Genomic DNA, 25,947 nt, shown 5'->3' with positions numbered 1-25,947 from the left:
ATATGAGTCCCTGGGCTGGGCACAGATAGAAAGCTCCCCCAAATCGCACCTTTTTGGGTCCTCCTTTGCAACCCAAAGCTGCCTCAACACCCCCCACCCCCATCACATTCCAGAGGGCACAGTGGCAGGAATAACATTTTATGAGAAAAAGGTCTATTACAAATTGTGAATTTCCATTTCCTCAGATTTTTGCCTGAGCAAAAATTTCACCCATTGAGCTTGGCACACACTGAATGTGAGCTGGTCAACTGGATGACAAATTCTATTATTTTAAACCCTAGTGCTATGTAGTTTAATTCTAGATTTAGGTATACTTGGGCTCTTCCTTGGCAAACATATAGTAATTAATAAAATGACTAGAAGAAATAAGAAACAGTGCATCAGTGCCAGAAAGGTTTTTTTCCACAAATGAGGTATGACATCCTAAATATGAAAAATAATCTATTTAATCGGGTGGGGGGAGGTCATAATTCAAGCTTTTAGAATCTGACCCATCAGATTCACTTAATTTTCACACTTTGCCAGAGTTAAAATATAGATGTGTCGTCTGTTGCTCTTGCTTGCTGTTTTGAAATTGAAATGTTCTTCAACTTTACTTTCAAATGCTGTAATAATCATCTTTATTTCACCCTTGAGTGTGGCTTACGGACAGCCTTCTAATCCTTCCTTTTCAGTTAAGTATGAACATGTTAAAGTGAGTTGGTTCCTATTAAACCGATCGCATGTGTTGGGGAGACTTACAAAACGCTAGCAGGTCCTCTTGCTACAGGAGCTTTTATCTATACTCGCTGGGCATGACTATTTTGAGGTACAAGGAAGCAGACAAGCTTTTATGATGCCTACTGATACACTTCTCATAACTACTGCTGATATTAGTTCAGATGATATAGCATGCTACTGAACTTAATTTATAATTATATTATCACATACTGGATCCTAAGTCCAGTATCTATTAATGATAAATAAAACTAATTTCCTGGTTCTTTGCTTCTTCCTACACAAGCCAGAGAAGCGCTGTCTACATTTTTTCATGTCTTCACGTTATTTGAGAATTCTTCAGTGAGATATCTCACTTCTCTTTAGGGTTCCCAGCAAATTACAAGTACTGTCTCTGCTTCTTTATGTATGCTGTGGGAGTGGGTATAATAGGAACTTCAGAAACTGAGCTTTATAAAAGGGCCATTTGCTTTTTAATAAAAGGCAGAGATGAGAAAGGCAGAGAGAGAAGAGGGGAGAGGAAGGCTGGAAACGAGGGGGGCAGCCTGAGTCCTCTGGTGCTTTAACCACTAATTACACTTTTTTTTACTTTTTTTTTCTCTTAGTGTAGAATCAACCCTCTTCCCTTTGGTTTCAATTAAAAACAAACCTGGCCTTTGAGTTTGTTCAGTTATCATTATTTAAAGTACCATATAGCTATAAATCTATTTACGTATTCATGTGTTGGAAGAAGGCCATTTGGAGATATCCCCTGAAGTTCCTGTCCCCTTGTGTGTACACAACCCTACTTCATTCAGTCTGTGGCATTCGTCATCCTAGGGAAGACTAGGATTGCTGTGGCCAAAGTGCAAAGAGAAAGAAGTAGTCATGTTTAGCTTTTGAGCTTTAAAGAGACTATGGAAGCTCACAAAGAAACAGTATTCTCAAGAGAAAATCTTCTTGAGCATCCATCAGTCCAGGTTCTGGACTAAACCACAGGCATATGAAGATGGAGCAAACAGCGAGTTTTCGTGTTCATGAGTCCTCCCTTCCTGGCCCCCCACCACTAAGGTTGGCCAAGTGGTGGGGGTTTGGGGGAATGGAGGGGAGACAAAGAGGAAAACAGGAGGGCGTCTTTGATGTGTAGGTCTCTAAGACTCACGCGGAGCTTGAAGCACGGAAGACCTAGACCTTGCTCTCCAGGGCACAGCCCAGGAAATCATAAACCTTTGTCCCAGTATGGGGACGCAAAGGTTGAATGAGCTCATGTAGGCAGCCTCGTGTGAAGAAACGAACCACTGAGAAGTGCCGGGCTTCCCCTGAGGGAGGAAGGACAACTCTCGGGTGCTTCAGAGCTGGGATGAGTGGGCCTTCCAACCACAGGTTCTGGAGACCCGGATCATCCCAGCAGATATACCAGGACAGTAACAACACTCAGACACTCAGATCACCCCCGGGGAAGAGGGGAATGAAAACATGAGCTTAATAGAAGAACATGAGAAAAATCGGGAAATCATGGAATATACCTGGAAGTAAACAGAGCAAGATTTTAGAATCAGATCCAATGTGGATTCAAAATCCAAGTTATATTCAGTTCTAGAGAGATAAATGAAGATACATCTTTATACGTTTATTTTGTAGCTGTGTAGTGTGTGTGGATGGATAGATAGAGGATAGATATCTCATGTCTATTGCCCATTAAACATCTTAAATTTTACCCTGGCCTAGCAGTTACGAAATTTAACTTTAAAAATACTATAGCCAGTACCAACAATGTTTGATAACCAGACGTGACTTCCCTGGCCACCAAGTCAATTAGCACGCATCTATTACTGAAGAATTCTAGCTGGAAGGAGAAACAGTCTCCAAGGCCGAGTTTGCCCTTCAGAGGCATGCCATTGGCAGGTTCTGCAGTTACACATAAATTATTTCCAGACAATCTCTTCCATCCAAACACAACACAGTCACTGATATCCCCATTTAAAGGGACAAAATAAAGGCTGTATAATTATGTTCATTTAGAACAAATAAATAAAACCAAATCAGATTTGGGGCCGATTTCATCCAATATTTATTAACTTTCCAGCTTGCTTTGGGTTCAATGGACTATGAGACTGACTCTAAAGCTGTGTCTCCAGGCAAGCTGCAGTCCCGAAGATCTGGTAAAATCCTTCTGGCCCATCTGGGCACATACCAAACAGTGATATCCCATCTATGCCTCAACAACTGGGACAATACCAAGTGCCTGGGTGGTGCAGTCCGTTGGGCAACCCTGCTTCTTGGTTTTCGTTCAGGTCATGATCTCTGGGTTGTGAGATCCAGCCCAACGTTGGGCTTCGAGCTCAGCATGGAATCTGCTTGGGATTCTCATTCCCTCTCCCTCTGCCCATCCCCCCGTTCTCTCTCTCTTTCTCAAATAAATAAATAAATCTTTAAAAAAAAAAACCTGAGAAAACGCAGCCATGTTATTTTGTGAAAATGACCCTCTTTCTCCTCTTTCTCATACATCAATCTCCTGTACCTAATAATAAATACAAGATTGTGTATGTGCGTGCATGCTAAATAGCTTTATGTTCTTTGTTCCCTCATTCAGTGCCTACTGCATGCAAATTACTAGGCTTGATGCTGGAACAATAAACAAGATACAGTCCTTAATCCCAAGGCATTTACTGCCTAATGACCAGATGGAAACAGACCTTAGAACCCAGCCTGGCAAATGCTTTGACAGTGCTATGAGAGCCTGGGTGTGTGGATGGGAGTGAAGGCAGGGAAGGAGCTTGGCTCAGTTTGGGGAGATGGTAGGTGGTGGGGAGAAATCCAGGGAGGACGATGGGGAGGAAATGAGACCATAGCTCTCTCTTTTTAAAAGATTTTATTTATTTATTTGAGAGAGAGAGCACGAGAAAGAGCATGAATGGGGGCGGGGCAGGCAGAGGGAGAGGGAGGAACAGACTCCTAGCTGGGCAGGGAGTTCGACATGGGGCTCGGTTCCAGGACCCTGGGATCATGACCTGAGCCAAAGGCAGCCACTTAACTGACTGAGCCACCCACGCACCCTGACCATTGCCCTCTCTTGAAGGTATAGCAGGGTAATGAATTCACATAGCCAAAAGAAAGAGGTATAAAAAATTCTGGCACAAAGAAAGAGGTAAAAAAAAAAAAAGAATCTGTACAATAAAAACGCATGAAAGGAACAGCTTTCTAAAGGGGATTTCTTCATACTTCACTTTTGAAACAAAGAACAGAATAAACATCTGTTTATACTCTTTGACTCAATAATGCCAATTCTTGAATTTTATCCTAAGAAAATAATCAGAAATGTGAACAGAGCTTCATGTACAAGGACTGACCTCACAGAATTATTTAAAACAGCAAGACAATAGAAATAATGAAAATGAGTAGACATATATTCATTATGAAATATCCAAATAATAAGCATAGTATAAACATTAAATCTAGTGTTTCTGAAGAACATATATTGTCATGAGAAAGTACTCATAAATGAAAAATGAAGTAAAATTGTACATAAAATTTCTTTAAAAATATATTACATTAGTAGTCTTACTTGAAAAAAACTATATAAAATATTCCAATTTTCATTTACTTCAATAAATAGGTATGTAAATATACACAGAAGAAGATTTGATGGAAACAAAAAGAAAATACTGGTTATTAAAGTCGGTTTAAAATTTCTTTTTGAAAAATTTTCTTAATTTTCCACATTTAATTTAATTTATTTATAGAAATTATTTCACTTTTACCAAATTCAGGCTTTTTACTTTTGTGTTCTTAATGTCAGGCATTTATTTCCTCCTTCCCACTGAGAGTCTTCTGCCATGGCCCACAATGACTTGACTGGACTTTCTGTTTAGTTGTTCAATTTTCCTTGCTGAACCAACCTGGCATTTCAGTTAGACTGAGGCTATCCAACTGAAATACCAATAAGCCTTACTGCCTTCGCCTTCCCTGTTTCCATTTTGGAAGAAACGGTATCAGGAAGAATGCCAGGCCCCAGACTCATCACAGGCAGTGCTCAGAAGGCTCTGGGTTTGCAGACATCACACTTCTGGGACACTACCACATGACACGATTAGATGCTGCTGTCCAGAAAGGGCCAAGGGATGACCATCGAGGGTGGAGGGCAGCTGGAACAGGCTGAGGGTGACAAAGTTGTTGCACAAGAAACCCTGACCAGGGAGAGCCAGTTCTCCAAGGCAGCCAGGTGGTTCCTGCTACAGGCCCTGGCCTCCTGGGTGTCACATTACAGAAGGTGAGGCTGAAGCAAGGTCGGGGGAGCTAGCGAGCAGGAGACAAAAGAGGAGGAGTTACAGAATTTCAAGTCACAAAAGAAAATGAAAGTCATTATCTACACAGGTTACAGCGGGCCAGGCACTCTGCCTGCCGCTCGCACACCCTGACCTCACTTAGTCTGACCAAATATGTATCATCATCATCATCACCCATCCACTGTGCAGATTTGGAACACAAGGCTCACCGAGGTCACGCAAGCTTTTGGGTGGAAGAGCTGGAATTTGGACCCAGGTCTGACACCTTCAGTCCGGCTTCTAAAATTTTCTCTAAGATGCAGAACCTTCTCAGGAGTGTGGCAAGGAAGCAGTCGGTTTGGGCAGCAAACAGCTTTATTTAAGGATTCTCTAAAGTTTGTATGTGCTTCTACTAAAGATCAGTAGAGGACAATCTATAAACTCGATATTCAAAGAAAACTTTTTGTTAACATGGCTGAGCTGGGAAATGAGGACGTGGTTTTCTTGGAGGGCAGAAACAATAATAAAGTGAAAACCCCAAGGCGTAAGTGAGGGTGAGGGGCTGATCAGTTTGGAAACACCGTCGGACACACACCATCTCCCAGATCCCTGAGACTACGTCATTCTGGAAGGGGTCCTGAGGTATCTAGAATGTAACGTTTCCAGTGCAGCAGATGGAGGCTTGGATAGTATTCAGAGTTTGTGAAGTGATGTCAAATACTTCTTCCGATGATCTTGAGTGACATTATTAATTTGCATTTATTAAATGAGGCAACAGGCTCAGGAACTAAGATCGGCGGCTGGTTTGCAAGGGAACCAGAACTTAAGCTGCATTTCAGCAGCTCAGTCTGGTACTCTGGGCACCTCCTCAGAACTGGGGCATATTCCAGGCTGCTAGCACGAGTCTCTGTTGAACCCAAAAGCTCCTATTTTCCAAGTGTGAAAAGAGAGCCTCAGCAGTTACAGGCCCAAGAGCTGAAATTGACACTTAAGGCATGAGTCTCAAGAACACAACTGATAAAGGAGCTGGCCGGGTCAGGTAAGAAGGACGAGATTCTATAATTAAACAGGCAACACTGTGCTCTAAATAGGTCTAAATCCCCTCTTGACCCCTAACTTCTATGTGAACTGCCGGTGACATTTTTTGAACTGAAAATCACAATACTTCGAGGGGCACCCCCTCCGTTTATCTGAGTTTTACTCCTGGCATCTCCAGAAAGCCCCCCCCTCTGCTTGGCAGCGAGAAGTGAACCTTCACACGTCCCCACCGCTCCCTTGGATCCACCCCAAGTTGAACTGGCTTCTTCTGAAGGTAGTTTCTTCACTTGTCGCCAGTCTGTTTTCCAGGCCAATGTAACAAAGCCAACCTCTGACTTGAACAGAGAACAAGGTTTTTAAACATGAAGTATGATTCATGTAATTGAATTTTGTTTAGAGCCCCACAGGGGGAATGCTTCTCTTCACCTACTTCACTCCTTGGAGTTCCTGAATAGGCAAAATGTTTGCAGGAGCCTCGCTCACACAGAGGTGGTCCTGGCCCACAGACAGTGCAAACCGCCAGGCAGCAGGGATGTGGGGCAGGAGGGCACCCCAGCATGTGGTTTCCCATGTTGGCCTGGCCTTAAACCCCAGCGTGGCATTATCTCTTACTTGCTGAGTATCTGCCGCTCTGGCTGCAACAAGATTCTGGTTGAGCTTATAAATGATGCATATATAGCCTCTGAACTCATCTGCGAACTAGCCTGGAGGCTGAAGTTATTCATTCATTTAGCAAGCTTTTAACCAGCCCTTTCTGGTTATAAATAGCTTCAAATGAACTGTCACTCCTTGCCAGGCATTCTGATAGGAACTGGGGACTCAAAAACAAAAGATGCAGTCTTGAGGTGAAGAAGTCACAGTTTAGTGGGGTGCCAGAGGGGAGAGAATAGAAAAACAATTCTATTTCGGTTGAAGTTGAGAGAGGTGAGCATAGAAACCTGCTTGCAGTGGTATGAGAAGAAGATACCTGAGCTGAGTTTTGACTGATGAATAGGAGTTAGTGGAACAAAGTTGGTGGGGAGGAAAGCTCAGACCATATGTGTACATGTATGTGTGGTTATGTGTGTATGTGCGTGGGGGTGAGGGTTAAGGAAGTCAGTGAAAGGGGATCTTTTTTCCTCTTCCATACTCTGAGAAAGATTTTTCAAATATTCTTTTCATGTGATGATGACTAGGACATCTGAGTTAACGTGAGTCCAAATATTTGTCAAATCTTAATATGGAAATTAGTGACATTAAGAAATGTCAAAGCTCTTAAACATCACCAAGTTGTAAATATGAATATGGACCCACATGCTATTTAAGAAAATTGTGTTTAGAAAGAAAACATGATAAAGAAGCAAATTCCCAGCCTGACTTTAGAATGTTCACAAGTCATCCATATGGAATTTTCTGTGATTACCTAATTAATAGTAAAAGCTTTGACCATATGCTGTAGTGCCCATTTTCCACACTGGAGATAGTAAATTACCATACTTGATTTTCTTTTGCTCTATTCTCAGTTTACATGTTTAACCTTCTAAAGAGTTTTGCTTGCTGGCAAATTTAAATGAATGTACAATGGGAAATTCCCAGCCTTCAGGATCTTAAATTAAAAACACGTTATATCAGTCCTTTGTTATGATGGCTAACTGACATTCAGTTGAGGAGTTTTAATAAAGGGGGGGTGGAGGAGTATCTTAGCACTATTTAAGAATTAAATCTCTAAGGCTATAATTTAAAAATAATTATAAAACTATGTATTGTACTGAAAGTTTCTGAATGCAAAACACTGAACTGTCACTCCATGAAAGAAATATCTTAATATAAAGAAGAAAGTAAAGGATTATCCAGAGATAAAAGAATGTATTTCACCTAGCATCAAGGAATTGACCAGCTAATACTTTTCAAAATATGATCACGAACTCTAGCAAATTCTTATGGCCTTCAAGAGTGTACACAAATGGAATAATCTATCCTAGACCCAAACCTGGTAGATTTATACCTAGTTTCCAAAGGCAGTATAGGTTGCCTGAGATTTAGGACCACCTTTCTGGAAGTCAACTTTTAAAGGTCCAAAGGCTTGCAGAAACCAGATTTTAGTATCTATATTGGAGAAGTTTATTTAATTCAGACTCCATTTGATCAGCAGATGGAAAGCAGGTTTATTCAATGCCTTCTACCTAAATTTGCCAAATGGTACAAGTTATGTATTATATTTTAAAATATGATGATGTATGAGCTTCATACAATTCTAAGAGAAACTGAACTTGGAGTTTCCAATACTAAGATAGGTTCAGATGAAAAAAATACATGCTTCCTCCATACAACTTCCCCATTCAGTTACCCTGCTTTGTAACAGGGCAAAGCCCAAGAACCTGGATCATTTTTCCAGAGGGAGAGTCTTTGGGGCTGGCTCTTCCTTAATTGGTAAGAGGCAGAACTACTGAAGAAAATGGAAGAATTTTCACATGATTGTCAGACTAATCACTAAAGAGGAGAGACTGAATTATAATACGCACCAAGGAGATGTACTTACAATAAAGAATGAAAAGTGTCAGGATAGAGTCAATTTTGCTTTTTAAAAGAAAAATAAAATTCCTGGCCACACCTATTGTTATATACAACCTATAACTAGCCTTCTGCTATAAATTATGTGAGGTAGTGTGACTTACTCTATTGCTGAAGAAATGGATACAAGATAGAGTCATTCATCATGATTGTAGCTTAAAACATTTATTATTTCACACAGCTTCTGAAGGAATTCTAGAATGGTTTAGCTCGGTGGTTGGGACTCAAGAGTTTCTCATGAATTTGCAGTCAAGCTGTCAGTTACCTGGGGGCTCAACAAGGGGAAAGTATACTTCCAGGCCCATTCACATGGCTTTTGGCAGGTCTCAGTTCCTCACTTTGTGGGTCTCTCCAATGGCAGCCCAAGTGTCCTCATGACATGGCAGCTGACTTCCCACTCCCCAGGCTGCCCCAGGATGATAGCTGACTTCCCTCAGAGCAAGTGATTCAAGAAACAAAGGGAGAGCACAAGAGACATCCAAGACAGAAGTCACAGTCTTTTTATAACCTAATATCAGACATGATATCCGGTCATTCCACCATCTTTGGTCACTAGAAGGGACTTACTAAGTCCAGCCCACACTCAAGAGGAGACAGATTAAGCTCCATCTCTTGAGGGAACAAGCATCAAGGAATATATGGGCATATCTTTAAAACCATCACAGTAAATGTTTGATAATGGTTACCATTATCAGAAAATAAAAATCTAAACTAGCAAAGCATAGATCAGAATATGAAGAATTTTTTTTAAGGGATTTTTACTTTGAATACTGACTTCTTTTAGGATTAAAAAATGAGGGACTTCCTAGAGAACTAGTCCTCATCAGATCAAGAAATATAGTCACATAGGGGCGCCTGGGTGGCTCAGTTGGTTAAGCATCTGCCTTCAGCTCGGGTCATGATCTCAGAGTCCTGGGATTGAGCCCCGCATTGGGTGGGCTCCCTGCTCAGCAGGGAGTCTGCTTCTCCCTCTCCCTCTGCCCCTCCCCTTGCTTGTGTGAGCTCTCTCTCTCTCTAACATAAATAAATAAAGTCTTTAAAAAAAAGAAATATAGTCACATGGGATTTCACAGAAGCCACTTACATTCTTGGCAGGGAAAATGGACTTGTCACATACTTTTTTTAGCTTTAATGGGAATCTCTTAAAATCATGGAGCTCTGCTCTGAAAGCACCCTTGAATTTCCAGCATTAAACACAAATAGAATGCTCTGACTGGTGACCACAGGTTGATGGTACCGAGCAAAGAGACTGATGGTAACATGAATAAAGAGGGAAAAAAAACCCAGATAACACAAAGGAATGCATACTGTGCAATTAAAACTCCCTCATGGCTCTGTAATGTCTTGCACAGCAGCTGGCTTGGCTTCACCAAACTCTATGACTATATATGTAAAATTCACTATTTACTGAAAGAGAATAACAACAGCTCACATTTATTGAGCACCTACTCTGTACCAAGCATTGCTCTAAGTGCTGGACACATATTAATTCACATAATTCTCACAGCAATTCTATTAAATAAAACTCTCAGTATTCCCATATTATGGATAGTGGAACTAAGATGCAAAGAGTAATGTCCCCAAGGTCACAGAGGTGTTAAGGGAGAAGATGGGGCTTAAACCCACACACCCTGGAACCACTGTCATCCGTATATACACTTAAAATTAGCCATTCCCCAGGAGTGAAGAACTTAGCAATAAAGATAGGTCAAGTCAGTAGAATACTGTATGAAGAGGATGATTAGGGAACATGTGCTATATACTTTTGTATATAGGTAGAAAGGTAACCAACTTGGATATTAGTTAATGTTGCCCCAAAAGTGGTTCTGAATTTAGGATTGAAGAGGTCAAAGTAGATTCTTCTCTTTCTTAGGAAATCTGAGTCATAGCTTGATTCAGACTTCCGGGTATGCTCTTTCCCCCTTTATTTCTGTGGTTTCTGATGATAAAAATAAAAGAGGATATCCCATGTGCAGCCTCTTAACTGGAGACAAGTAAGAAATGTTGAAATCAGCTGGCTGGGCTATCGTGACCCTTTCTGAGTATGTTAGGCTATAAACTGAAAAGCATTGCAAAAAAGACCTAATGTGTTCAAGCCTGAACTATGTCCTAAAGATAGCAAAACCATCTCTTAGGAATGTCCTGGAACTGGGAAGACTGAAACAATCTGTAGAGCCACTTTAATGTCTGTAGTAGGAATCATCACTTATACGTGACATGATTTTATTTAGTTGGGAAATCAGCCAATCATCCTGACATGGGTAAGTTTTCGCCCTGTACTTCTCCCATTCATGTCATTTTAATCCTGTATCTCTTATTCTTTTTATTCATTTCTTGGCAAGTATTTCTAATATCAAAAACAAAAAGAAGCTGTATCTTCCCTTCAAACAATGAGACAAAGCACTCAGCACTTCTGAAGACAAGTCAAAACCACTTTCTAGAGACTTAAAAGCAATGGTGATGTCTCTCAAAATTAACTCTTACTCTTCTTTCACCAAGGGGCTCTGTACCACATAACCATGAAAAGTGTATGTTTTATATCAAGTTCGAGAGCTTCCTGCCTGCCCGCCACTTCCTTTTGCTGAGGCTACTCACCTATTCTGTAAGCAGAACCAAGCTCAAACACAACTGTGAGACAGTCTGGTTTTGTCTCAAATGGTTTCATACTCTATCTCCTCTCCATGGGCTTGGGGAGGGGGGCGACCCCCTACCCTAGCACCCAATACTTTAAAGCTTTCTGTCTCTTGAGGCATTCTACTTGGGTCTGTTCTTCACAAGCAATGCTTCGAGCCTCCAAAATCTCCTACTCCCATCCCTTCTCTCTCTCTACATCTATCCCCTCCAAAGTAAAGTTCCTATTACCTTGGTTTGAGGATCCTAGGTGCTAGGTGAACACCGAATAACAGCAACTTGATCTAGTAACACAAGGTCAGGATTTCAGGGAATGTCATATGCTAGTAGGAGATATATATCTATATTTCTCTATATATATTTGAGAAAGGAAGTCTTGAGCTTTTCAAAGTATATTAGGTAGGTGATGCTAACTCCATTTATGTGTAAGGCTAGCCCTTGTAATCAATTTTTAAGTCACTCTGGGTGTTCACAAATTACTCAGGGGTGACCTATCGGGTGATAGAACGAGCCAAGGTGAGGGTATGATCTCTTTGAAAACTGGAATGAATACCCAATCCTAACAGGATACAATGGAGGTAATTTCATTACTGGCACTTATAGGAAAAGGAATTGGCTCCACTTTGACCATTTGATTAAATCTGCTGATACTGTTAAAAGGAAGTAGTTTTAAACTTGGCCTCTTGTGTTCAAGCCTTGAAATAAAGTGAGTTGGGGGAAAATGGGAGGTGGGAGGGAGACAAAAAGGTAGAAAGGTCAGCTCTGTTAGACTGTGATTTCTCTTCTGCATTACCCCACCCTCCCCAGGCAAAGGAAGATGCTGCTACTACTCCCTTGTTGACCCATTTCACACTCCCGTGACCTCTACAGAAAAGCTGTTTGGGATTCAACAGGTGAGCGAAATCAGCTGAACCTCATCACAGACTTGCTGTTTCTGCTTCAGGATGCAGAACACATGGCTGCCATCCACAAGGACAGGGAAGAGCTGTTCTGCCAGAGAGTGTGATGGAAAAAACATGAGCTTTAGATCATACAATCTAGCTTCATGGTCTAGCTAGATACCTTCAGGCAAATGACCAAAGCTCTCTTGGTTTCCGCAACATAATACAAGACCCAAGAAATTATCTGGTGCGTAGCTGTTGCTCAACGATTGTTTGTTCTCTGTGGCTTTCCCTCCAGGTCACTAAAAGGCCAGCATAACCCCTACTGCCAGCTTGCATCTGTGGTGTTTTCCTGAACTTTCTGCCTTAACTGCACCTGACCTCTTGCCTACTCAGACAGATAAAGGACATCTGAATCTTCCTTTGTACTTCTCAGAAATACAAGCCTCTGAGAGGTCTAGATTTCTGCTGGAAGGGACCTTAGCGGTCATCTGGTCTTGGTGGCAACTTACAAAAGCAATGAAACAGAATGAGGGTGAATCATTTCGGGTCCCTATTTCAGGAGGAAGGAGGGGGAGCAGTCTTCAGGGTGAAGTCTACTTGCTTAAGATCTTTCTCTTTCTGTTCTTCTACTTAAAAGTCTTTTTTTAAAAAAGATTTTATTTATTTGTCAAGGGGAGAGAGAAAAAAAGGGAGAGAGAGGGAGAGCATGAGCCAGGGGAGGGGCAGAGGAAGAAGCAGGCTCCCCACTGAGCAAGGAGCCAGATATGGGACTCAATCCCAGGACCCTGGAATCATGACCTGAGCCAAAGGCAGACGCTTAACCGACTGAGCCACCCAGGCGTCCCTGTTCTTTTACTTAGAAGTCTTGTCTGACACCCCATTCCTCTTCTGAGGTCTACTGGATTATACCAAAGGAAGGACCTCTGAAAACCTTCCTTATTGGCTCAAGGGAGGTTGTTTCTGTAATCTGTGTTGTGATTAGAATATAATAGGTACATTAGGGGGTGCCTGGGTGGCTCAGATGGTTAAGCCTCTGCCTTCGGCTCAGGTCGTGATCCCAGGGTCCTGGGATCGAGTCCTGCATCGGGCTCCCTGCTCGTTGGGAGCCTGCTTCTCCCTCTGCCTCTCTCTCTCTCTCTCTCTCTGTCTCTCATGAATAAACAAATAAAATTAAAAAAAAAAAGAATAGGTACATTAGGGACCTTCTCTCATTTCATGTAACTTGGGATTTTGAATTATGGCTACGGTACTTGAAAACGTTGAAAAACACTTTTGGAAGCAAAAATATTGGAAGCCTGGACCCCTCTAGAAGTCTGACTCCATCTAGAAGCCTAGAAGTGGTCCTCTAAAGACCCAAATTCCCACTTCTGCCCCTCTTGATAATAGATGTGATTGTAACGACAGGAGACTGATGACTGGGAAATGATGGAGCGGTTACTGGAAAACAGGAGGGAGTCTGTAGGGTTTTGTCTGTGCTCATGGTGTGCTCCCACGGTACTGGCATGCAGGAGGTCAAGAAAGTTCTCCCCACGTGCGCCTCGGTCGTGGAGCAGCCTTCGGCAGTCTCCTCTGCAAATGGGCTCCGTGGCCTAGCGTCCTCGGCCCCGCCAACCGTTTCCACCCACCCACAAGGGACAGCATGGCAGCCCTCCCCTGCAGCGGCTTGCTCGTGGCCACCCACGACTATTGCCGGTGCCGTGGGGCTCCACTTCCAGTACCAGCTCCTGTGGAAGTGCAGAGTATCCTGGGTACGCCATCCCTCATCACCCCGGTCTCCCCAAGGCCAACCCTGGTCACTGGTGGGCAAGCTTCTCTTTCGGGAAGTTCACTCTCCTGTTCATGGCTACTGGGTTGGAGTCCCCAGACTGCTCGGACTCTGTCCAGGCCTCCAGCCGCACGATCACCTGTGACGTGGCTCTGGAAGGCCTGAGAAGCAGCCTGGCGGCCAGCCTGGCCAAGCCAACACTGGGCCCCCGTCCTGAGTGGCCACCACCAGGCCTGAGCAGGTGCTAGCTGATCAGAGCCCAGCCCTCCCCTTCCCATAGACGAGGCAGGCTGCGGCCAGCAGCAGACACTTGTGTATCAAAACAGCAAACACCAGGGCGCCTGGGTGGCTCAGTTGGTTAAGCGACTGCCTTCGGCTCAGGTCATGATCCTGGAGTCCTGGGATCGAGCCCCGCATCGGGCTCCCTGCTCAGCAGGGAGTCTGCTTCTCCCTCTGACCCTCCTCCCTCTCATGCTCTCTGTCTCTCATTCTCTCTCTGTCAAAAAAAAAAAAAAAAAAACAAAAAACCAGCAAACACCAAAAACGAAGTTGAGAAAACCCTGCTCTTCACTGTCCAAGCCACAGGCAAGCCTTCCTGACACCTTGTAACTGTGTTCCTTGCACCAAGTGGAAAATAAACTCCAAGCAGCCAGGTAGCCCTGAGAAAAAGAAAAGAAAGGAAAAAAGAAAATTTCCCAAGCTTCCATGGGCCAGTGTGGGCCCAGCCTTTTCTCTATGGTTTTCAGGCTCTTGGGGAGGCTATGGCGGCGGGGGGGCAGGTAGGAGCGGGAAGGGTCCTGATATCAGGACTATAATCAAGTTACACCTTTTATAAAACAGCCACGGAGGCAGAGAGATTAAAGGCTCACTCTCTTTTGATTCCTCTTGCCAGAACTGTTGTGTTTCCTCATAGAATAGCAAGGAGAGAAGCATTTCCATGGGGTGAGTGTGTTAAGGGTGATGGGAGAGGGGAAGATGGTGCTCCCAAAGTGGTATGTATAAAAAATGAGCCCCTGCAGGGAGACAGAAACAGCAAAGTTAGCAGAAAATGGTAATATATTAAAATCCTCTTTCGGGGGGCTAATGAGAATGTACTTTTAGAGATTATTTAGAGGCATCTTTTATATTTTCAGATACTGCTTCTAATGGTAATAGTCAACAATATCCTGCCTACATACAGCTTTCTTCCCAAAGTTTTAAAGCGCTTTCACATAGCTTATTTATCTAAAGTTTATGACATCCTTATCAGGCATGCAGGCCAATTTAATACGCTTCCATTTTGACATCATTAATGGAAATAATATGAGCTTTGGAGTGAGATAGCAGCGGTTTTAAGTCTTAGCTCCATACTCACTAGTTACGTTACTCAACTTCCTCACTTGTTCACTAAGTCCGGCTCTTTCCCACAGCTACCTCAGTGGGTGCTCGAGAGGATAAAATGAGATAACCTATGTAAAATGTTGGGCATAACGAGCACTCCACAAGTGCTATTTCCCTGTGTGTGAGACTTCAAATCCACATCTGTCCTTTCACATACGAGCTGCCAATGGACTATACAGTCAGGGCTTTTGTTTGTATACGTGCTAGCTCTGACCTTAGAGTTGAGATGAAAAAGCCAATGAGCATTACGGTCACTGTAAGTGTTTAATGGCACTGTGAGTGTAATATAAAACCACAGATCCATTAAATGTGATAAATTAGACTTCTATTAGTACATATGACCTCCCTGAACCAGAGTTCATCAAGATTACGGCTATTGCATGGAGTTGCATGTTAAGGAGTATAATCTTACCAATTGAAATGTTTCAGGGCATGCACACTGGCATTCTGTCAGCATCCTGATAAGTTTTTATTAATGACCACCTCCGGCCTAGGGCACCCTCTCCTAACATTCTGCCATCTGGGAGGGCCTTTTTGTCTTTGATGTCATGTATCCCTGTTTACTGATGTGGGAGGGATGGTAGAAAAGGGATGGTTATCAGATTCTGCTTTGCAGTGTGGCTGCAGACAGCAACAGCTGATGCTTAACCCAGACCCTGTCTGAACTGACTCGGAGCTGATTTTCTCCTGGATTTTTGAGCCCCTCCTCTTTCCCCTTTCTCTGTTACCTCTGCTCAGTGCCTTTTTACAGTCTACTTTGCAGAAGTTTCTTCCTCCACTTGTTCCCCAGGATTCTATCCTTGGTGCCCTTGTCTTCTGTTGTCCTTGCCAGGACCCCCTCCCCCCATCCACATCTTCAGCCACACCTATCTATATACATCTGCCTGCCAGATCTGTATCACCAGCCTGACTGTCCAACCTACCAGGACTCTGCATTCTGGTTTCCTATAGGGACCTCAAACTCTCTCTCTCTTCAACTTGCTTCATTCATTCATGTAGCCTAACTCAGAGAATGGCATCAACATTAATCCAGTCCAGAGATGTGGGAGTCAATATTGACACCTGCCTCTATGCCCATAGCTAATCACCCAGTGTCTTGCTAATTCTATCACTTTACTGTCTCTGAAATTCCCTTTCCTGTCAGTCGCTTTCCGATTATGAGAAGAAGAGCACAGTGGTTCAAATCATTGGCTTTGGGTCTGATTCCGTTTTACCATGTAATAGCTGTGGTCATGAGCAAGGACCCTAGCCTTTCTGAGCTTTAGTTCCTTCATCTGTAAAATGGAGACAACATCTATTTGGTAATGCTTTGCAAACCTGAGCACACGTTAAGATTCACCTGGAAGGTTTGTTGAACCCTAGATTGCTAGGCCCCATCCCAGAAAATGTGCATTTCTAACAAGTTCTCAGGAATGCTGAGAACTCTGCTGCTCCTAAGCCCCACACCTCGCTGCGCTGCTCGGACAGCCTAAGGGTCTCTTGGCCTGCAGTCTCCCCCGCCCACCCTTACCTTCTCTGCAGCGCTGTCAAAGCCATTCTTCTAAAACAGTACCTGATTTTTACATGAAAATGGCTTGAATTTCTTAATAATTGCTAAGTGGTAAGAACATTCTAAGTGCTTAACATGAATGAACTTATTAAAGCTGAGAACAGCTTGTGAGATAGATAATATTTTCTCCACGTTATAGAGGAGGAAACCGAAGCATAGAGAGTTTAAGTAACTTGTCCAAGGTTGCAAAGGTAGAAAATTTCCGAACCAAAATTTGAGACCAGATTCCAGCCTTTGGTTCCAGAGCCCAGGATCATAACCATTGTACCCGCTGCCCTCACACTGCTATTTCCCCATCTTAAAATCCTTCAATCCTTCAGCCTACGGGATTAAACCCGACCCTTAGGATGGCCTATGTGACCCTCAAGCCTCCTTTTCCACCTTGTTTCCTGAGCACCAGTCTTTAAAAACTTGCTTGTCAAGTACACTTTTCCCTGCATGAAACACCCCTCTACCAACTCCTATTTATCCATTATAGAGTTTAGCTGTTATCTCTTTTGAGAAGTGCCCTGCTTTTCCCCACCAACTGTGGATTAAGGGCCCTCCTTTTGTGGAAGTTCGCATTGCACCTAGCACTTAGCTGTCTCTTGGAGCTATACTGTGCACACTTGCTTACTTCTCTAACCCTTCAACAGTGAGACCCCTCCTCAGGGCACTGCAGACTCTTGTCAATGTACCTGGTAGGCAGTTAATCACCATCTGTTAATGAGTGAATGTAAACCACACCCACTGGCACATTCAGGCTCTCTCCTACCACCTCCTCAGTGGGTTTCTTCTTTGGGCTCCCTCAGGACCGTGTGCAGAACCAGTCTTGATTATATATATAATTTAAAGATTTATTTATTTATTTTAGAAAGGGAGAGAGAGAGAGCAGGAGCAGGAGGGGCAGAGGGAGAGGGAGAGAATCTCAAGCAGACTCCATGCTGAGCATGGAGCCCGATGCAGGGTTTGCTCTCACAACCAAGAGATCACCACCTGAGCCAAAACCAAGAGTGGGACATTTAACCAACTGCGCCACCCAGGCACCCCTTGATTATATATTTTTCCAAAAATATTTTATTTATGTTTATTATTGAATATTTCCCTCAATGATAAAATGTAAAATGTAACAAGTGTCCATACACCTACCACCCAGCTTTAATAACTTTTAACATGTTACTTTGTTTCAGATCTTTTAAATATGTTACAGAAAGATACCTGCAACAACCAGTTTCCTAATGAATTAGAAAAGATACTTAATCTCAAAGAGTTTTTGTTTAGATTTAAATTATTTAATTTAATTATTTAATTTTAACAAATCTATAGAGGGGGGATTCCTGGAATTGCAGAGTAAGGACCTCCAAAAATCTGCTCCTCCATAAAGCAATGAGAACACTGGTAAAAGTTGTCAAAATCAACTTCTTCAGAATTCTGGAAATTAAGGAGTGTTTATTCAAGAAAAAAATGGCTGAATCTTGGTAGAAGAGTGAGCTTTGTATTTTAACTTGCCCTTTTTCCATTCGTCTCTTCCCAGCACTGTGGGAACCTTGAAAACCAGAAGCCTTATGAATGTAGCAGCTGTAAAAATTAGCCTAATAGCCAATAGAAGGGGAAGAGTAAGTTGGGAGCTCCTAAAAAAGCTTCATCTCCAGACAATTATCACTATTTGGCTTATCTGGCAGCTCCTTGGAAAGGCTCCATCTGTAAGGCTTTTTATTATTTGACCTGATTCAGAGTTTCCTCAGTGGGAAAGCCATTGTAATCTCCAAAGAAATCACTGACAAAATAACTTAAAAAATATAGTAAAAGAAACAAGAATGGAATCAAAACAGAAAAGATCTAGTTAATGCAAAAAAAAGCAATAATGAAAAAACAGAGGAACAAAAAGACATGACATATAGAAGACAAACAGCAAACATAAATCCTACTTTATCAGTAATTACATTAAACATAAAGACTCTAAATCAAAAGAAATGGATTGGGAGAATGGATTTGAAAATGATCCATCCAACTAGGGGCACCTGGGTGGCTCAGGTTAAGCGTCTGCCTTCAGCTCAGGTCATGATCCCGGGGTCCTGGGATCGAGCCCCACACTGGGCTTGAGCCCCACACTGGGCTCCCTGCTCAGTGGGAATATGCTTCTCCCTCTCCTCCCTGCTCTTTCTCTCTCTTGCTGTCTCTGTCTCTCTCTCAAATAAATAAATAGAATCTTTAAAAAGAAAAAAAAAGAAAAATGATCCAACTATATCCTATCTAGGAAATACTTTAAAGGCACAAATAGTTTGACAGTAAAAAGGGGGGAAAGAGTATACTATAAAAGGCAATCAAAAGAGAACTGAAGTGGCTATACTAATATTAGACATAACAGACTTCCCACAAAAATTATTACTAGAGACATAAAGGGATATTTTAATATGATAAAAGGATGAATCCATCAGGGAGATAAAATTACAAACATGCATGCACATAACAAAAGAGGTCTTCAACTCATGAAGCCAAAGCTGACAACTGAAGGGAGAAACAGATAATGATAACAGATGGAGACTTCAAAACCTCACTTTCAATGATGAATAGAACAACGAGGCAGAAGATCAACAAGGAAACAGAAGACCTGAACAACACTATAAATCACAAGACCTAATCTATAGGACAGGCCACCCAAGAGCAGCAGAATGCACAGTTATCAACTGTATACAGAATATTCTCCAGGACAGACCATACGTTAGATCATAAAACAAACTTCAATAGACATGAAAAAGTGCTCAACATCGCTCGGCATCAGGGAAATCCAAATCAAAACCTTAATGAGATACCACCTCACACCAGTCAGAATGGCTAAAATTAACAAGTCAGGAAATGATAGATGTTGGCGGGGATGTGAAAAGGGGAACCCTCCTACACTGTTGGTGGGAATATAAGCTGGTGCAGCCACTCTGGAAAACAGTGTGGAGGTTCCTCAAAAAGTTGAAAATAGAGCTAGCCTATGACCCAGCAATTGCACTACTGGGTATTTACCGCAAAGATACAAATGTAGGTATCCTAAGGGGTACGTGCACCCTGATGTTTATAGCAGCAATGTCCACAATAGCCAAACCGTGGAAAGAGCCAAGATGTCCATCGACAGATGAATGGATAAAGAAGATGTGGTATATATATATACAATGGAATATTATGCAGCCATCAAAAGGAATGAGATCTTGCCATTTGCAATGACATGGATGGAACTGGAGGGTATTATGCTGAGCGAAATAAGTCAAACAGAGAAAGACATGTATCATATGACCTCACTGATACGAGGAATTCTTAATCCCAGGAAACAAACTGAGGGTTGCTGGAGTGAGGGGTGGAGTGGGAGGGATGGGGTGACTGGGTGATAAACACTGGGGAGGGTTTGTGCTCTGGTAAGTGCTGTGAATTGTGCAAGACTGTTGAATCTCAGATCTGTACCTCTGAAACAAATAATGCAATATATGTTAAGAAAAAAAAAAAAAAGAAGAAGATAGCAGGAGGGGAAGAATGAAGGGGGGGAAATCGGAGGGGGAGACGAATCATGAGAGATGATGGACTCTGAAAAACAAACTGAGGGTTCTAGAGGGGAGGGGTGGGAGGATGGGTTAGCCTGGTGATGGGTGTTAAAGAGGGCACATTCTGCATGGAGCACTGGGTGTTATGCACAAACAATGAATCATGGAACACTACATCTAAAACTAATGATGTAATGTATGGTGATTAACATAAAAATAAAAAAATTAAAAAAAAAAACTTCAATAAATTTAAAAGAGTGGGATCATACAAAGTATGTTCTTTGACCACAAAGGAATGGAATTAGAAATCTATAGCAGGAATAAATTTGGGAAATTCAACGATATGTAAAAAGTAATGAACACAATCCTAAATAACCCACGAATCAAAGAAGAAGTCACAAGGGAAATTAGAAAATACTTTCCGATGGATTAAAATGAAACACCTGTTTTCACCCTGAGAAACTGGAAAAAGAGGTGCAAACTAAACCCAAAAGTAAGGAAATAATAAAGATTAGAGCAAAAATCAACAAAACTAATGTTGGTTCTTTGAAAATATCACCAAAATTAACAAAACTTTAGCCAGATAGATGAAGAAAAAAAAAAAGACTCAAATTACTGTGATCAGGAATGAAAGAAGGGATCAATAACAACCTTACAGAAATAAAAAGAATTCTAAGGGAATATATTGAACAACTGTATATCAACAAATTAGATATCCTGGATGAAATTAATACATTTCTATAAAAACACAAACTACCTAAACTAACCGGAGAAGAAACAGAAAATTTGAATAGACCTATAGCAAGTAAAGAGATTGAATTAGTAATCAAAAAATTCTCACAAAGAAAAGCTGAAGTGCAGATGGATTCACTGGTAAATTCCAATAAACATGAAAAGAAGAATTAATACTAATCCTTCACAAACTCTTCCAAAAAACAGAAAAGGAGGAAACACTTCCAATTCATTCTATGAGGCTAGTGTTACCCTGATAACAAAACCAGACAGATCACAAGAAAACTATAGACCAGGATCTCTTCTCTCTTATGAAAATAGTACAAAAACCCTCAAAAAATACTAGCAAACAAAATTCAACAACATATAAAAAGTATTTTATACCCTGCTCAAGAGTAATTCATCCCAGGAATGTAAAATTGATTCATCATATGAAAATCAATGTACCATACCATCTTAAGAGAATAAAAGACAAAAACCACATGCTCATCTCAGTAGACTCACAAAAAAGCACTCAACAAAATCCAGCACCTATTCATATAAAAGCACCTCACAAACTAGGAGTACAAGAGAATTTGCTCAACCAGGTAAAGATCTACTAAAAATAGAGCTAACATCATATTTAATGTTGAGAGACTGAATGCTTCCTCTCTAATTAGGGAACCAGACAAAGATGTCCACTCTTGACACTTCTATTCAACACTGTACTGGAGCTTCTAGCCAGGGCAATTAGGCAAGAAAATGAAATAAAAGGCATCCAAAGAGGAAAGGCAACATAGATAATTTAATCTTGCATACAGAAAACCCAAAAGAATTCACATACATACAACACAACTATTAGAATAAATGAGCTGCTTAGATTGCAAGATCCAATAGTAAACATACTATTTCTAAACACTAGCAATGAACAACCTGAAAATGAAATTGAGAAAATAATTCCACATATAATGGCATTGAAGAGGCAAAATACAGGAACATCTGGCCAGCTCAGTCATGTAACTCTTGATCTTGGAATTGTGAGTTCAAGCCCCACATTCAGCATAGAGTTTCCTAAAAAAAAATTTTTTAAGATAAAATATGGAAGAATATACTTAACAAAAGTGAGACTTGTACACTGAAAACCACAAAACACTGTTAATAGAAATTTTAAAAGATCTAATTAAATGCAAAGAATTCCATGTTCATGGATTAGAAAACTTAATATTGTTAAGATGGCAATATTCCCAAAATTGATCTATAGATTCAACTCAACCCCTATCAAAATCACAACTGCTTTGGGGGGAAAGAAATTGATAAGCTGCTACTAAAATTCATATGGTAATGCAAAGTATTCAGAATAGACAACACCGTCTTAAAAAATGAACAAGTTGGAAAACTCAGACTTCCCAATTTCAAAACTTATTTACAAAGCTTTGTAATAAAAACAATGTGATATTGTCATAAAGATGGAATTATCAATGGAACAGAAATGAGAATCAAAAATAAACCCTTACATTTATGGTTAATTAATTTTTGACAAGGGTGCCAAGATAATTTGATGGGGAAGGAATAGTCCATTCAACAAATGGTGGTGAGACAACTGAATAACCACATGCAAAAGGAATGAATTCACGTTGATCCTTACCTCACACTATGTACAAAAATGAATTTAAAATGGATCATAGACCTAAATGTAAGAAGTAAAACTATGAAACTCTTAGATGAAAACATAGGGCTAAAGCTTTGTGACTTTGTATTATGCAATGGTTCTTAGATATAACACTGAAAGCAAAAGTGATAAATAAATTTTATAAAATTTATTTTATATGATTATTTTATCATAAAATTTTACATATATTTTATGATTAATAAATTTTATAAAAATTTTGATTAAAAAATTCATCAAAATTAAAAACTATTGTGCTTCAAAGAACATCATCAAAAAAGGAAAAGACAACCCACAGAATGGGGGAAAATATTTGCAAATCATATATCTGATAAGGGATTTATACCTTCATACATAAAGAACAGTTACAACTCAACAATAAAAAGACAAACAAGCCAACTTATAAATAGGCAAAAGGTACAGACATCTCTCCAAGGATGTATAGATGGTCAATAAACATACAGAATGATGCTCAACATCATTAATCATTAGGGAAATGCAAATCCACAGTGAGATATCACTTCACACCTGGTTTGATGGCTAAAATTAAATATACAATAACACCTTTTGGCAAGGATGTAGAGAAATTAGAACCCTCATACATTGCTGGTAGGAATGTGAAATGATGCATTCAGTTTGGAAAACAGTTCAGCAGTTCTTGAAAAAGTTATACATAGAGTTATCATAAGACCCAGCAATTGCACTCCTAGATATATGCCCAAGAGAAATGAAAAGCATGTCCACACAAAAACCTGTACATACTGTATATTTGTCACAACAGCCAAAAAGTGGAAAGAACCTAAATGTCCATGAACTGATGTACGGATAGGCCAAATGTGGCATATCCATAGAGTGGAATATTATTCAGCTATAAGGAGAAATGAAGTAGTGACAGATGCTATGATATGGATAAAATGTGAAAACATGCTAAATGAAAGAAAACAGCCACCAAAGATCACATGCTGTATGATTCCATTTACATGAAATGTCCAGAATAAGCAAATCTAGAGATAGAAAGTAGTTTAGTGGTTTCTTAGGGCTGGAGGGCATGGAGGTGGAGGACTAGGGAATGGCACTTAAAGGGTATGAGGTTTCTTTTGTGGGTGATGAAAATATTCTAAAAGGCAGTAGTGGTGATGGTTGCACAACTCTGTATATAGACTACAAACCACTGAACCGCATTCTTCAAAGGCATGCATTTTATGGCCTGTGAATTATTTTATTTTTCAAGGCTGTTTTACAGATATATTAAAAAACAAGCAGGTATATTTCAAATTACTCTGGCATCTCCTGAGACCCTGAACAATCCTTGCTAAGAAGCAAAAGTCAAACACCATATTTGTTCCTTTAGAAAACTAAATCTGGTAGAAGCAATAATTGCACTGGAATCTAAGCACCCCGCTGTGAATCCGTGATGAGTTATCTTTCATTACTGGATCTTTCTGCGGCTGTTCACACTGACCATCTGGATGGTCCCCCTAAATCTGGACTGTATGTCTTATGCAGAGGCTGCCCGTCTCTCTCTCTCCCCTCCATTCTAGTTTCTGCGTGTATAGAACATGACCCCATTTATCCAATTTAAGTCAAATGGAGAAGAAGAACACAGAGGATGGCAACATCAGTAACAGTGTCTATAATTAAGCTCGGATAGCAAAATGATCATGTGAAATGAAATGAAAGTCTCCACGTAAGTGGACCTTCATGTGAAATCTTATGTAGCGCGGTCAGGAGAGCTAATTCCCAAATAACAGAATGCCTTTGGGGGCCTCTTCATCTTCTGAATGTTCACCCCACAGAGACATCAAGCAATTTATTTCTGAACATTGGTAAAAGGATAGCAATAAAAACCAGCCCTTGAGCCAAAGGCCAAGACTAAGCTGTCTTCTATGGCTGTTTTGATATATTTTTTAAAAGGGTTTTTTTTTTTTTAAGATTTTATTTATTTATTTGACACAGAGAGAGAGAGTGCGTGCACTCAAGCAGGGGGAGAGGGAGAAGCAGACTCTCCACTGAGCAGGGAGCCTGATGTGGGGCTCAATCCCAGGACCCTGGGATCATGACCCGAGCTGAAGGCAGATGCTTAACTGACTGAGCCACCCAGGCGTCCCTAAAAGGTTCTTTAGAAATGCCACCAGTAAGCAATCGAACAGGTTTGGTATTTAGAAGAGTAGAAGAAATGTTTAGCTTAGTCCTGTGATTGCTTTTCTTCATCTGGGACCCCGGGATTTTGGTAGGACCCTATTTTAACTTGAAAATCGAAGCACTGTAAACAAATTCCTTTTGACGACAGCAACTTGTTTTCATCATATTCATCCTAATTTTGTCTTTGGTTACAACTGCCTAGGTATAGTGCAGATATCTAGAGAACCCGTTATAAAAGCTGATTATCAACATCCTGTTTAACATGGCCATTTCTAGATATAAGACATAGTGCTAGTGCAAAATGCTCTAATTATAAAACTCTGGAAGCGTCAGTTGCAGAAACAGCTGCAAGCATTACCGACAAACGGTTATTTTGTACTCCTGCCACTTTTAATGTTTCAGGATGATGTTTCTGAAACCATATTCAACTGACTATCAGGACAAACTCCACACTTTGAAAAAAACACAAAAGATAACATCAATGGCCTGGCTCAAACTTCTAGGGAAATGGAGGCTTAGAATCCAAATCTGTTTCCTCCACTTCCTGCCTTCCTTCTACGTGATGATTCACAAATCAGTTTAAAAGAACCTCATCATTTCTCAACAGCCATGTAGTGATTTAAGCTGAGAATCAACTTCTACTGAGACCAAAGATTTTATTTATACAGGATGCTAATGAGTGTGTATGAGAAAACGGAGAGAGTGGGTGTATGGCAACAGGAAAGGAGATTCTAGCATAATTACCTTCTTCTGTCTCCCACTCTTGAGCCGCTTGTCCAAGAGCAGAGAGAGAAGGCAGAGAAATCACCACGTGGTCATTTGTCTCTACCATTAAATAGTGAATTCCTTAAAGAAAAAAGACTGTGTTTTCTTTATAGCCGCTGCTCAAAAAAGTGTTTGTGAAGGGAAGGAAGGAAGAAGGGAAAGAAAAGAAAGAAAGGGAAGGGAGGGACAAAGGGAAGAAGGAAGGGACAAAGGGAGGAAGGGAGGAGGAAGGAAGGGAGGAAAGGAGGAAGGGGGAAGGAGGGAAGGGGAAGGGGGAAGGGGAAGGAGGGAAGGGGGAAGGGAGGAAAGGAGGAAGGGGGGAAGGAGGGAAGGGGAGAAGGGGGAAGGAGGGAAGGGGGAAGGAGGGAAGGGGGAGGAAGGAAGGGAGGAAAGGAGGAAGGG

General features: G+C 41.2%; 1 protein-coding gene and 1 pseudogene across 3 annotated transcripts in view; one reads left to right on the top strand and one right to left on the bottom strand.

Annotated features, from left to right (window-relative positions):
- Positions 1-25,947, bottom strand: part of PPM1L (protein phosphatase, Mg2+/Mn2+ dependent 1L) — a 302,408-nt gene that overhangs the window by 18,775 nt on the left and 257,686 nt on the right. The window lies entirely within an intron of this gene.
- On the top strand, positions 13,704-14,322 carry LOC118005913 (annotated as a pseudogene).

Source organism: Mirounga leonina, unplaced genomic scaffold, assembly GCF_011800145.1.
Source record: "Mirounga leonina isolate KUSES-001 unplaced genomic scaffold, KU_Mleo_1.0 Mir_115, whole genome shotgun sequence".
NCBI lineage: Eukaryota > Metazoa > Chordata > Mammalia > Carnivora > Phocidae > Mirounga > Mirounga leonina.
This window is presented reverse-complemented; position numbering and strand designations above follow the sequence as displayed.